The sequence below is a fragment of the Malus domestica genome, chromosome 15 (assembly GCF_042453785.1).
Source record: "Malus domestica chromosome 15, GDT2T_hap1".
In the NCBI taxonomy this organism is placed as follows: domain Eukaryota; kingdom Viridiplantae; phylum Streptophyta; class Magnoliopsida; order Rosales; family Rosaceae; genus Malus; species Malus domestica.
Window position 1 is genome coordinate 33,027,651 of NC_091675.1, and position 11,651 is coordinate 33,039,301.

The following is an 11,651-nucleotide window of genomic DNA, read 5'->3' on the forward strand; positions in this document are numbered from 1 at the left end:
TCTTCGACTGGCCCGTCGCACCCACTCCGCGTGGACTGTGCGACCAGCATCTACTTGGATCCAAGGCGAGCGTGCGATGCGGTGAATACTATAAGCACTAAACCAAGGTGCAGGATTTGAGCTCAATATACATCAACATCATCATAACAGTAATTAAATACTCACCTGATACTCACCTGTGCGTCCGCCGCAACATTCATTCATATGCATCATATATCTCAAATCATACTTTTCATATCATTTCATGCATGGCAATTCAATTTACATTTCCATATATATTTCATATACTTCTATGCATGATCTTTCAATTCACGTTTTCATATCATTCTATATACCTTTCATTTAAAACATAATTTCATTCTAATTCAATTTCTGGGAAAGCGTCAAGTATATATATATACGGAAAACAAAACTGCCCACTCACATATTACATCGACGTCTCGTAAGTCCCTGAGCATCCCTTGGCCATGCCCGATGCCCGCATAAACCTCACCTATACAAAAGTAACCATTTTGACGTTATTTAACGCCTAACCCAAATCTTAGTTAATAACTCCTCATATATTGCTCAAATTGGGTATATGAATATACCACCGTGACCTACACAACCTCAGGATCATCCCCATATTTTTAAAATAATTTTTGGAGGTCTCACGCGCCCCCACGCGCCTGACGTGTCACGGACCTACGCGCCCCCACGCGCGGCCACGTGACATGCACACAGACGGCTACAGTGAATGGCGTTAGGGCATATTCCGTTAAATCCTAGCATTTTCCGTTAAATATCCAACGGTAACGGTAACGGCGTTGGCATATTCCGTCAGTTTTGACGGAATATTCCCTGTCTTCTCCGGCGAGTCGCCGGTCGCCGGCGAGTCGCCGGTCGCCGGCGACTGTTCGCCGGTTTCTGGAAAATTTTCAAATCCACTATTCTCCTTCGTTTTTCAACCAATTTCTTCGCATTTTATACCAAAATGAAGCATTTAACATGTACTATCACGTTGGAAAGGTTTTAGGGCCTAAAAACAACTAGATCATACCTTCCAAAATTCCTCAAATTCGGCCAAACTCGAACCCAACGATCCCGACGTCCATTTTGTTCAAACGAGGCACTCCGAGCCTCCTCGTGACCTCCTTAAGCTCACTGTGAGCTTTGTTTAACCTAAAACACGGCCAACTTAAAGTTTGTGAACAGTGCAAATCCACGGGGTGATTTGAAACTAGGGTTTTTGAAATAGAACTCACCTGAAACTTGTACCCCCGTGCTCGTGAAGTTCCCAAGATCACGATGGTGATCTTAGATTGGACGTTCGTGTAGAATTGTGGTTGTTCTTGGTGTTTGCCGTGAGTTCGAGAGTAAGAGAGAGAGTGAGAGAGTGTTTCTGAAATGAAGAAAGAGAGAGAGAGTGACTAGGGATAGCTGAGGAAGAGAGAGACAACCTACGGGTTTTGGGGAAGAAATTCAGGAGGTGGGGATCCCACGTGATAAATTCCAAAACCAACATTAAAACTTTAGTATGTAATTGTAACCCTAAGTCTAAGTTTATGTTTCTGACACTAAATAATATTCCAATTAATATAGATTAGGGGATTTAGGTAAAAACCAATAGATAAATGACGCACCTTAATCCCGTTTAAGGGCGTTTCTGTAATTTCACGTCATCGGAATTAAAATTCCGGGACGGGCTGTGACAATCTCCCCTCCTTATAGAATTTCGTCCCCGAAATTCCAGTCACCAACCATAACATCAAAACTCATAGAATAGTCTCGGATACATATCTCTCATCCTTTCTTCTGTCTCCCAAGTAGTTTCTTCAGCTGAATGATTTCTCCACAATACTTTTACCAAGCTCACGGTCTTATTCCTCAAAGTCTTATCTTTCCAATCCAGTATAGTCACTGGTTCCTCATCATACGTCAAATCCGGATTAATTTCCAATGGTTGAGGAGGAATCACATGTGAAGGATCTGACACATAATGCCGAAGCATCGAGACATGGAACACATTATGTACCTTAGCCAATTCTGAAGGCATCACAAACTTGTATGCAACTTCGTCGATTCCTTTAATGATCAAAACGGACTGATGTGTTCAAGACTTATCTTGTCTTCCTTTCTAAATCTTACTATTTCTGTTCATGGTGAAATTCCAAAAATATCAAACCATTTACCTTACACACTCAATTAGTGGCATATCCATCTGTTGATCTCTTTTGCCATTCCTGGTTACTTCAGGTTAACTTAATCACCTGAATACTTTGAGGAGACTCATCCATAGTCTCAAGGTCTACTAAAACTCTTTCTTGATCGAATATTTCTCTACCCAGAAACATTCCATTCACAAGTCATCAAAAACCGACTCACATGACACATTTCATGATCCTTATGGCGTTACTTCGGAAACTGCACAACCAACATACTTAAGAAACTCAGCAGTTCCGTAAACCAATTCTCTTTTCCATAAAACAAATAAGTAATGTTGCACTGTCTGGGAAAGGTTGTTACTCAACACTGGAGTAAATGTACTAACTTGTTACTTAACAAGTATAACTTCTTCTCGATCTTCCATTCTTAATTTTTCTTCCGTTGGTTTTCAATCCACAAGATGATACTCTTGGCAAACGTGCCAGATATTAATCTTACTGTAGTCTTCTCACCAAGTGCTTCAGCTAGAACAATTCACGATCACCCTGATCGTACAATCATAATCACTAAGTAATTCAATCCACCTTTGTTGCCTCATATCAAAATCCTTCTGAGTAAACAAATATTGGAGACTCTTTTGATTTGTAAAATCTTGCATTCTCACTAAAATATAATGTCTCCATAACTTCACAGCAAGGATGGTAATCGTGACTTCCAAATCACCAGTAGGGTAATTCATCTCATGAGATTCCATTTGTCGTGAAACGTATGCAATCACCCTAACATTTGCATCAACATGCATCCAATACCATTCAAGAAACATCACTAAAAATTTATGATTACCACTATTCTCTGGGATTACTAAAATACGTGCATGAGTGAGGAAATACTTCAGTTGTTGAATCCTTTGCTCACAATTTCCTTCCCACTCATACATAACCTCCTTTCTCAACAGTCTCGTCAATGACAAAGCAATGACTGAAAAATCTTTCACAACCATCCAAGATAGCCTGGTAAGTTAAGAAATTCCAAATCTCAATTACGACTCGTGGTTGTTCCAAATTCTCAATTTCTGCTATCTTTTAAGGATTCACTTGAATACCTTAAGAATGTATAACATATCCCAGAAATGCTACTTGATTCATCTAACATTCGCATTTGCTAAACTTAGCATACAATCGACATTCTTCCAATCTTTGTTCCACCGACTTAATACGTTTACATGCTCTGCTCTGGCTCAGAATATGCCAGGATATCTTCAATGAAAATGATATCTATTTATCAAGGCATTATTGGAATACTTCATCCATCAACTCATAAAACAGCATGAGTATCCATATAGCATCACCAAACTTCATAAAGACTATAACAAGTCCAGAAAAACCATCTTATGATCAACGTTACTCATAATCTTCAATTGATAATAGACAGACTTCAAGTCAATCTTTGAAAATATACAAGCACCTTTGAACTGATCAAATGAGCGTCAATACACCACAATGGATAACGGTTCTCATTCGTTACCCGATTCCATTATCTATAATCAATGGATAGCCTTAAAAATCCATTTTCTTCCTCATCAACGAACTGGGGCTCCCCCAAAGCGTTGTACTAGGTTGAATAAAACTTTTATCAACCAATTCTTTCAACTGAATTTCCAATTCCCTTAACTCATCATGAACCAATCTTTAACATAAATTTATACCTGGCAACAAATCAATAGTGAACCTCATATCTCTGCCTGAAGGCAATCCAGGTATACTTTCAGGGAAGACATCAAGAAAAGTCTAACCCCTTTTTCATTTTTTTTTATTTTTTTATTTTTTTATTTTTTTTTTTTCACACTTCTCCGAGCAACATCCTTTAGTACCACATGAACTAAATATTCTTGGGCAGCCTTTCAAAACAATCTCTTTGCTTTCACAGCATAAATAATGGCTGAACTCACTTCACTTTGCATGCCCACTCATTAAGGTAATCTCTGATCATCCAGATCGATGGAAAGTGACTGGTTTCCCGTAACAATCCATTTAGTCACAATTATAACCAACCAATCTAATGGAACAGAATTAACTGATACAATATATATTCTATTATTAATAAGCATTCTAAATAAGTACAATACTAACATAAAATAATCTACCAGGTTGCTTGCTTAACGAATCCACGAATGAGTTATTAATATTACGGTCTGCAGCCCGCAATACTGATAAATCATCGTTGTCTCGATAAGTAGGCAACCACTCTCAAAGATATAACAATACTATTTTGCCACTCAATGCAAAATACATACACTCGTCTCAACTACATTTATTTACTACTCTCTAAGTAATAACATACATAATAAGAAATATATCAGCCGAAGTCAACTAGAATGACCAATACGGCTGATTCAACTCTTATCTCAATAATACGTCGGCCGGATCCACTCCGCGTGGTCGGTACGGCCGAGCCTATAACTCACCAATTTCTCATGCGTCAGTCGAATCCACCTCTCGTGGCCTGTATGGCTGAACATACTCATCAAATCTCTCTGTACCCACGGTCAATCCGACCAAACTACTAAATCCATAAACCTGCTGAATCGATACTACGATGTCATAGAAAACTGTTGGGTACAACTGATTTTAGGGACGATTCACAATTCTGTGTCCCCTCTGTTCACATAAACACATTCATTAATTTCACACTTCCCAAAGTGTTAATTTTGTACCTGCTGCACAAGGTACATTTCCTTTACTCGAGACACCTTGTCTCAAATATCTGGGATTACCAGTATATCCATCACTTTTATTCTGACCAGCGACATTAAAACCTCAGCTGGAAGAATTAACTCTAGCTTCACTTCTTTCGAAGCTCTGAATCTTTCTATATCCTTGATATGACGAATCATTAACTTTATCGTCTTCTTTTAATTCCCATTCATTTCTTATTCTTCTTTATTCTCGTTGCTCATGTTCTCAGAGTCTTCAAGACTCAACAACATCTAGCATACTCCTGATAAGAACTACACTGGATAGTGGTCACCCAAAATACCACTTCCCTTTTTGCCACCCAGCTTAAAACAACATAACACCTCCACCAAATTAACAACAATATCTGGATGGAACGAGGCAAGTCTGAAAACTTTCTATAATATTCATTTATCGTCAACTTCCTTGATTCACATTTGCAAACTCTTGCTTACTACCATCGATAAATGCCGGAGGGATAAACTTTTCCTTAAACAAGTCCTTAAATAATTCTCAATCAGCTGTTTTCTCCGGTGACAACAATTAACAATCCTGTTTCCACCAGGATACAAATTCATACCCAAAACCAGGTAGTCGTCTCGACCCCTTGTCAGAAGGAAGATTCCTTTGACTTGCATAATCTGAAACATCTTTTCCAAATGGTTAAACCGTTACTTCGCTCCCTCGGGTTCATCATTTCATAAGGTGATTCAAATTCGACTCATAATCCGTCTTAAAATGTCCCTTTTTATAATAGATTGAATCACCATAATAATAGTTTTCCCTAAACCGCTATATTAGGGAGACTAAATTCCTCTAACTAAGTGGCTTGCTACGAGGCGGTGTAGTTCTGACAGAATTCACTAGAACTTCTCAAAATGTCCAAGATTGCAACCATGCTCTGATACCAACTGACACACCCCGTCCCGAAGGAGGGCATGCTGGCCGTCACGTGAGAGTGACGTAACCATTTGCACAGTACGGAAGCTTTAAGATACAATTTATAAGTTGATACACCCGAAGTTGAGTCCTAATTTTGTCCAATCTGTCAGAACATCGTCGAATTCCTCGTAGCCACCACACCTCAGCTATTCTTTAACCTGGAGGGGCGCAAAACCAAAATTGAGTGGGTCAGTAAAACAATTCTTTTCCAAATCCAAATCCAAACATTTCTCAAAACGTTGTAACCCCTCTCCGTAAAACCTGTATACTTTCCCAGAATGTAAAATATAAATATACATATATATTCTCAAAACTTCATTTTTACTATCTCAACATTTTTCTTTATCAATCATGCCATGCCATGTCTAATTCAACAGTTAAATATGGATGCATCAACAATAATCATATCAGGTGCAAGAAAGTAATCAACCGGAGGCCCTCTAATAGCCTGTACGGTTGAACCTAGAGCTCAAAATCTATCACTATCACTCTACCGGAGTCACCTCTGTGACCCGTCCGGCCTTCTGCACACAAGTTACGCTCTAGTGCTTTCTCATTAATCATCTGTGCACATAATCTAAGGTCACCCACCAGTCGAAATCTCACTAACACTCTTCGACTGGCCCGTCGCACCCACTCCGCGTGGACTGTGCGACCAGCATCTACTTGGATCCAAGGCGAGCGTGCGATGCGGTGAATACTATAAGCACTAAACCAAGGTGCAGGATTTGAGCTCAATATACATCAACATCATCATAACAGTAATTAAATACTCACCTGATACTCACATGTGCGTCCGCCGCAACATTCATTCATATGCATCATATATCTCAAATCATACTTTTCATATCATTTCATGCATGGCAATTCAATTTACATTTCCATATATATTTCATATACTTCTATGCATGATCTTTCAATTCACGTTTTCATATCATTCTATATACCTTTCATTTAAAACATAATTTCATTCTAATTCAATTTCTGGGAAAGCGTCAAGTATATATATATATACGGAAAACAAAACTGCCCACTCACATATTACATCGACGTCTCGTAAGTCCCTGAGCATCCCTTGGCCATGCCCGATGCCCGCATAAACCTCACCTATACAAAAGTAACCATTTTGACGATATTTAACGCCTAACCCAAATCTTAGTTAATAACTCCTCATATATTGCTCAAATTGGGTATATGAATATACCACCGTGACCTACACAACCTCAGGATCATCCCCATATTTTTAAAATAATTTTTGGAGGTCTCACGCGCCCCCACGCGCCTGACGTGTCACGGACCTACGCGCCCCCACGCGCGGCCACGTGACATGCACACATACGGCTACAGTGAACGGCGTTAAGGCATATTCCGTTAAATCCTAGCATTTTCCGTTAAATATCCAACGGTAACGGTAACGGCGTTGGCATATTCCGTCAGTTTTGACGGAATATTCCCTGTCTTCTCCGGCGAGTCGCCGGTCGCCGGCGACTGTTCGCCGGTTTCTGGAAAATTTTCAAATCCACTATTCTCCTTCGTTTTTCAACCAATTTCTTCGCAGTTTATACCAAAATGAAGCATTTAACATGTACTATCACGTTGGAAAGGTTTTAGGGCCTAAAAACAACTAGATCATACCTTCCAAAATTCCTCAAATTCGGCCAAACTCGAACCCAACGATCCCGACGTCCATTTTGTTCAAACGAGGCACTCCGAGCCTCCTCGTGACCTCCTTAAGCTCACTGTGAGCTTTGTTTAACCTAAAACACGGCCAACTTAAAGTTTGTGAACAGTGCAAATCCACGGGGTGATTTGAAACTAGGGTTTTTGAAATAGAACTCACCTGAAACTTGTACCCCCGTGCTCGTGAAGTTCCCAAGATCACGATGGTGATCTTAGATTGGACGTTCGTGTAGAATTGTGGTTGTTCTTGGTGTTTGCCGTGAGTTCGAGAGTAAGAGAGAGAGTGAGAGAGTGTTTCTGAAATGAAGAAAGAGAGAGAGAGTGACTAGGGAGAGCTGAGGAAGAGAGAGACAACCTACGGGTTTTGGGGAAGAAATTCAGGAGGTGGGGATCCCACGTGATAAATTCCAAAACCAACATTAAAACTTTAGTATGTAATTGTAACCCTAAGTCTAAGTTTATGTTTCTGACACTAAATAATATTCCAATTAATATAGATTAGGGGATTTAGGTAAAAACCAATAGATAAATGACGCACCTTAATCCCGTTTAAGGGCGTTTCTGTAATTTCACGTCATCGGAATTAAAATTCCGGGACGGGCTGTGACAATTACCCTTTAAGAAAATCTCCTTAGCATTTCTCTTTAATTATTTCATTCATTCAATTTAGCTATCAATTATATTATCATATGGTCTTATTAGCTAATGAGTGTCAATCTCATAATTGCCCCAATTATTTCTCTTTTTTTTTTCATCCAGTTACTACCCTTCAATCAATGGCGTAGCCAAGATTTTTAAATAATGAGGTCATAAGATCAGCATAAAGTTTCATTGGGTCATTTCATCGAGCACCTAGTAGGCACTTGTCAATTCCTGTTAGCATACGCCGAAAGTTTATGCCAATATATGTCGATAAGTACTATTATTTATAGAGACTTGTCGAGGGTGGATGCAAGATATTGTGGAGTAATGTTGAAGACTACCAAGATTTTTCAACTAAAGTACTTTATTCAAGAAAAGAGGAAATGAAGACAAATATGATAAAAGAAAATAGAAGCACAAAAAGGAGGTTGTAATTTAGTTTGCATTACCTATTTATAGAGGTCAAATACAATATACAAACAAATATACATGGGATTTTTGGAGTTATTGGGATCAAGAACAACTAATTATCATATGCCATCAATCAAGTACATCTACCACTAGACAATGTATTATATATTTTTTTAAATCACGAGACAGCCTCATAAGATGTTTTAAGTTTGAATTTTTTATTCTTTCGTTTAGTTTTAAATTCTAATGATATTTCTCTCTACTCATAACTTATAAGTACAAAGTTTTAGGTTGGAACCGAATCTCATAAATTATAAGTTCGAATATTTGATACTAATTTATTCCATCACTCCTTACTGTAAATATAACGTTGTATTTAAAACAAAGTCGAATTTTTTATTCTAAGGAAACATATAGCAAACGAGTCTTTTACTGTCAAAAATGGTCTTTTCACTATATTTGATGATTAGATCATTGAAATTTTAAAATTTAAAAGGAAAAAGAAAAGATATGAAATAAGATTTGAAAACTCAACCATTATGTTGGGTCGCTAGACTTCTTATGGATTGATGTGACCCGTCACATGTTAGTTTTTTTCTTGGAAGACCAGTCACATGTTAGAGCAACTCCAGCGGGGGAGGTTGCTCGGGGGCCAGGCCTTCAAACAGAACCAAATTGTTGGGGGGATAAGGTCCAGCGTTGGGTAGCCCGAGTGACAGGTGAGGCCTGAGGAGCAGGCACGACGTCGATTGCCAGCCCGAGAGCCTGAGGGTTGCATTAGGCGCGTGCGTTTCACGCGCGCGTGGGCGCGCGTCTTCCGATAAAAAAACAGGGTTGGGCCCACGACACCTGTTTTGAAATGTTACCATTGGGGAAGCCACGTGGCTTCCCCATGTCTATTCAATTGCAACGGCCTTATTTTATGGACCGTTGGATTTCCAACGGTAAAAAATATTTAAAAATCTCATTTAATTTCATCCGTTTGATCTAAAATCAACGGTCCACGTTATTAGGCTTTGTAAATTTAAAAAAAAAAAACAGTTTAAAATTCTGAAATGTTACCGTTGTGCCACGTGGCACAATCTGGAATGTTGAAATTCAATTTTTTTTTTAAATCCAACGGCATAAATTAATTAGGTGAATAAATTTTTTTTTTAAAATGTAAAAAAAATTTTAAAATCCGAAAAAAATTTATGAAAAATTATCTTTGCGGATAATGACACGTGGCACAACGAGAATGATTAAAAATCTTATCCGAAATTACAAATAAAATTCTTTTGAATTATTTTATAAATAAATAAAATACAAATATTTTATTGCTATTGGCTTTTCGGATAATGGCACGTGGCGCAACGAGAACAATTAAAAATCTTATCCGAAATTACAAATAAAATTATTATGTATTATTTTATAAATAAAAAAATAATAATATTTTATTGCCAATTATCAGGGCTATTCAGTGTAGGGGTGGAGATGCAAAAGGCATTTGTCACGGCAATTACTGTTCATTAAGGGCAGTTACTGTTCACTGGATGAATTAAATAATGAATAGTCTGGGGAGAAGGCTCATACACTGGAGTTGCTCATATAATAATTCAATCGGATGGCACTAAAATTTCATCTCAGCACAATAAAATAATAAAATAACTGTAAATATTGGTCAAGTTAATGGTGTAGGATTCTTTCTTCTCCAAAATTCATTTCACTCACCTCCCCTCCCTTTTCCTCCCCTCTCACTTTTCTCTTCATCTTTCTCTCTACAAAATAACTACAAACATTGGTCAAGATAATGGAGTAGGATTATTTCTCCTCAAAAAATGTTGACGTGATTTGGAGAGGCATGAAAATGGAAAGGAGAGAACCTGGATCCCAAGTTAATTTGAAAGAGAAGGTCCTATGCTAGGTGCAAGTCAAGGTCGGACAATATAATAATATTATTATTATTTTTGTTAAGCAAACGATGTTATTTACATTAAAGGGATGGAAGAGTGGACGCTAAGCTTCACAATGAGCAATTATAATAATGTGGTTCAAATTCGTCTTTAGTGATAATCGAATATAAAACCTATTACTTACAAATGAAGATGAATACTAATAAATCATAATACTAATTGGCAATAACATATTATTATTATTATTTATTAGAGCATATTTAAAACATGGAATCAATTAAACGGATATTAAATAAAAGGTGAACTCAATAAAAATAAATAAATAAATAAATAAAAGGTATTTGAATGATTGAGGAATATTCTCCATTTTAACACAATTTATGTGACCTGTCGCACGCTTTTCTTCGGTTTTTTCTTTCTGGGAAATGAACTTAAGCAATACATGCCACACGACACATGCCTTTCTTAAGTTAGTTGCCTCAAATCTTAACTAACCCAAGTTTTCTTCTCAGTCTTGTTGTGCCAACTTTAGGATGATACTCCTCTCACTTTTTGGAATATTTAATTATTTGAAAGGCGATTAGCAGGAAAGATTACCATTTGACAGAAATGATCATGCGTCATTATATTATAGTTGTGTTATTGTTGTATGATTACTTTGTTGTCATTATTAAAAAAATGAACATTACTCCAACCAAATGTCAAAAAATAATCATCCAAGCTAATTGCCCATATTTGTAAGGGATGAGAAAAGATATATGTGAAAATAAACGAGGATAAGACGGAAGTATGGAATAAATTAGGGTATAATTTTCATGAGTTATTTCATACCTAAAAATTCATTTTTCAGATTTGTCCTATAAAAAATAGATGGAAATTCAACTTTTCTTTTCTTTTTTTTCATTTGACCAAACAAATGATAATTGATTCATTTTTTTTTTTTTTTGGTCAAAGGTACCTTCATTACAAACAGAACAAGATTACAAAAAGGAGGTCCAAAAACAAAAACAGACATAAAACAACAGAACGGACCACCCAAACAAACATAAACAAACAAAAGTCTGGCCCAAAACAGAAATTGGAGCCCAAAACAAAAAAGCCTAATACAAAAAAACCTAGCAACTTCATCAAACTTTCTGCATGCACCGCTGCCAGCAACACCAAAGAGGAGACCAAAGCCTTGACATGTGATATGTAGAAGATGGTA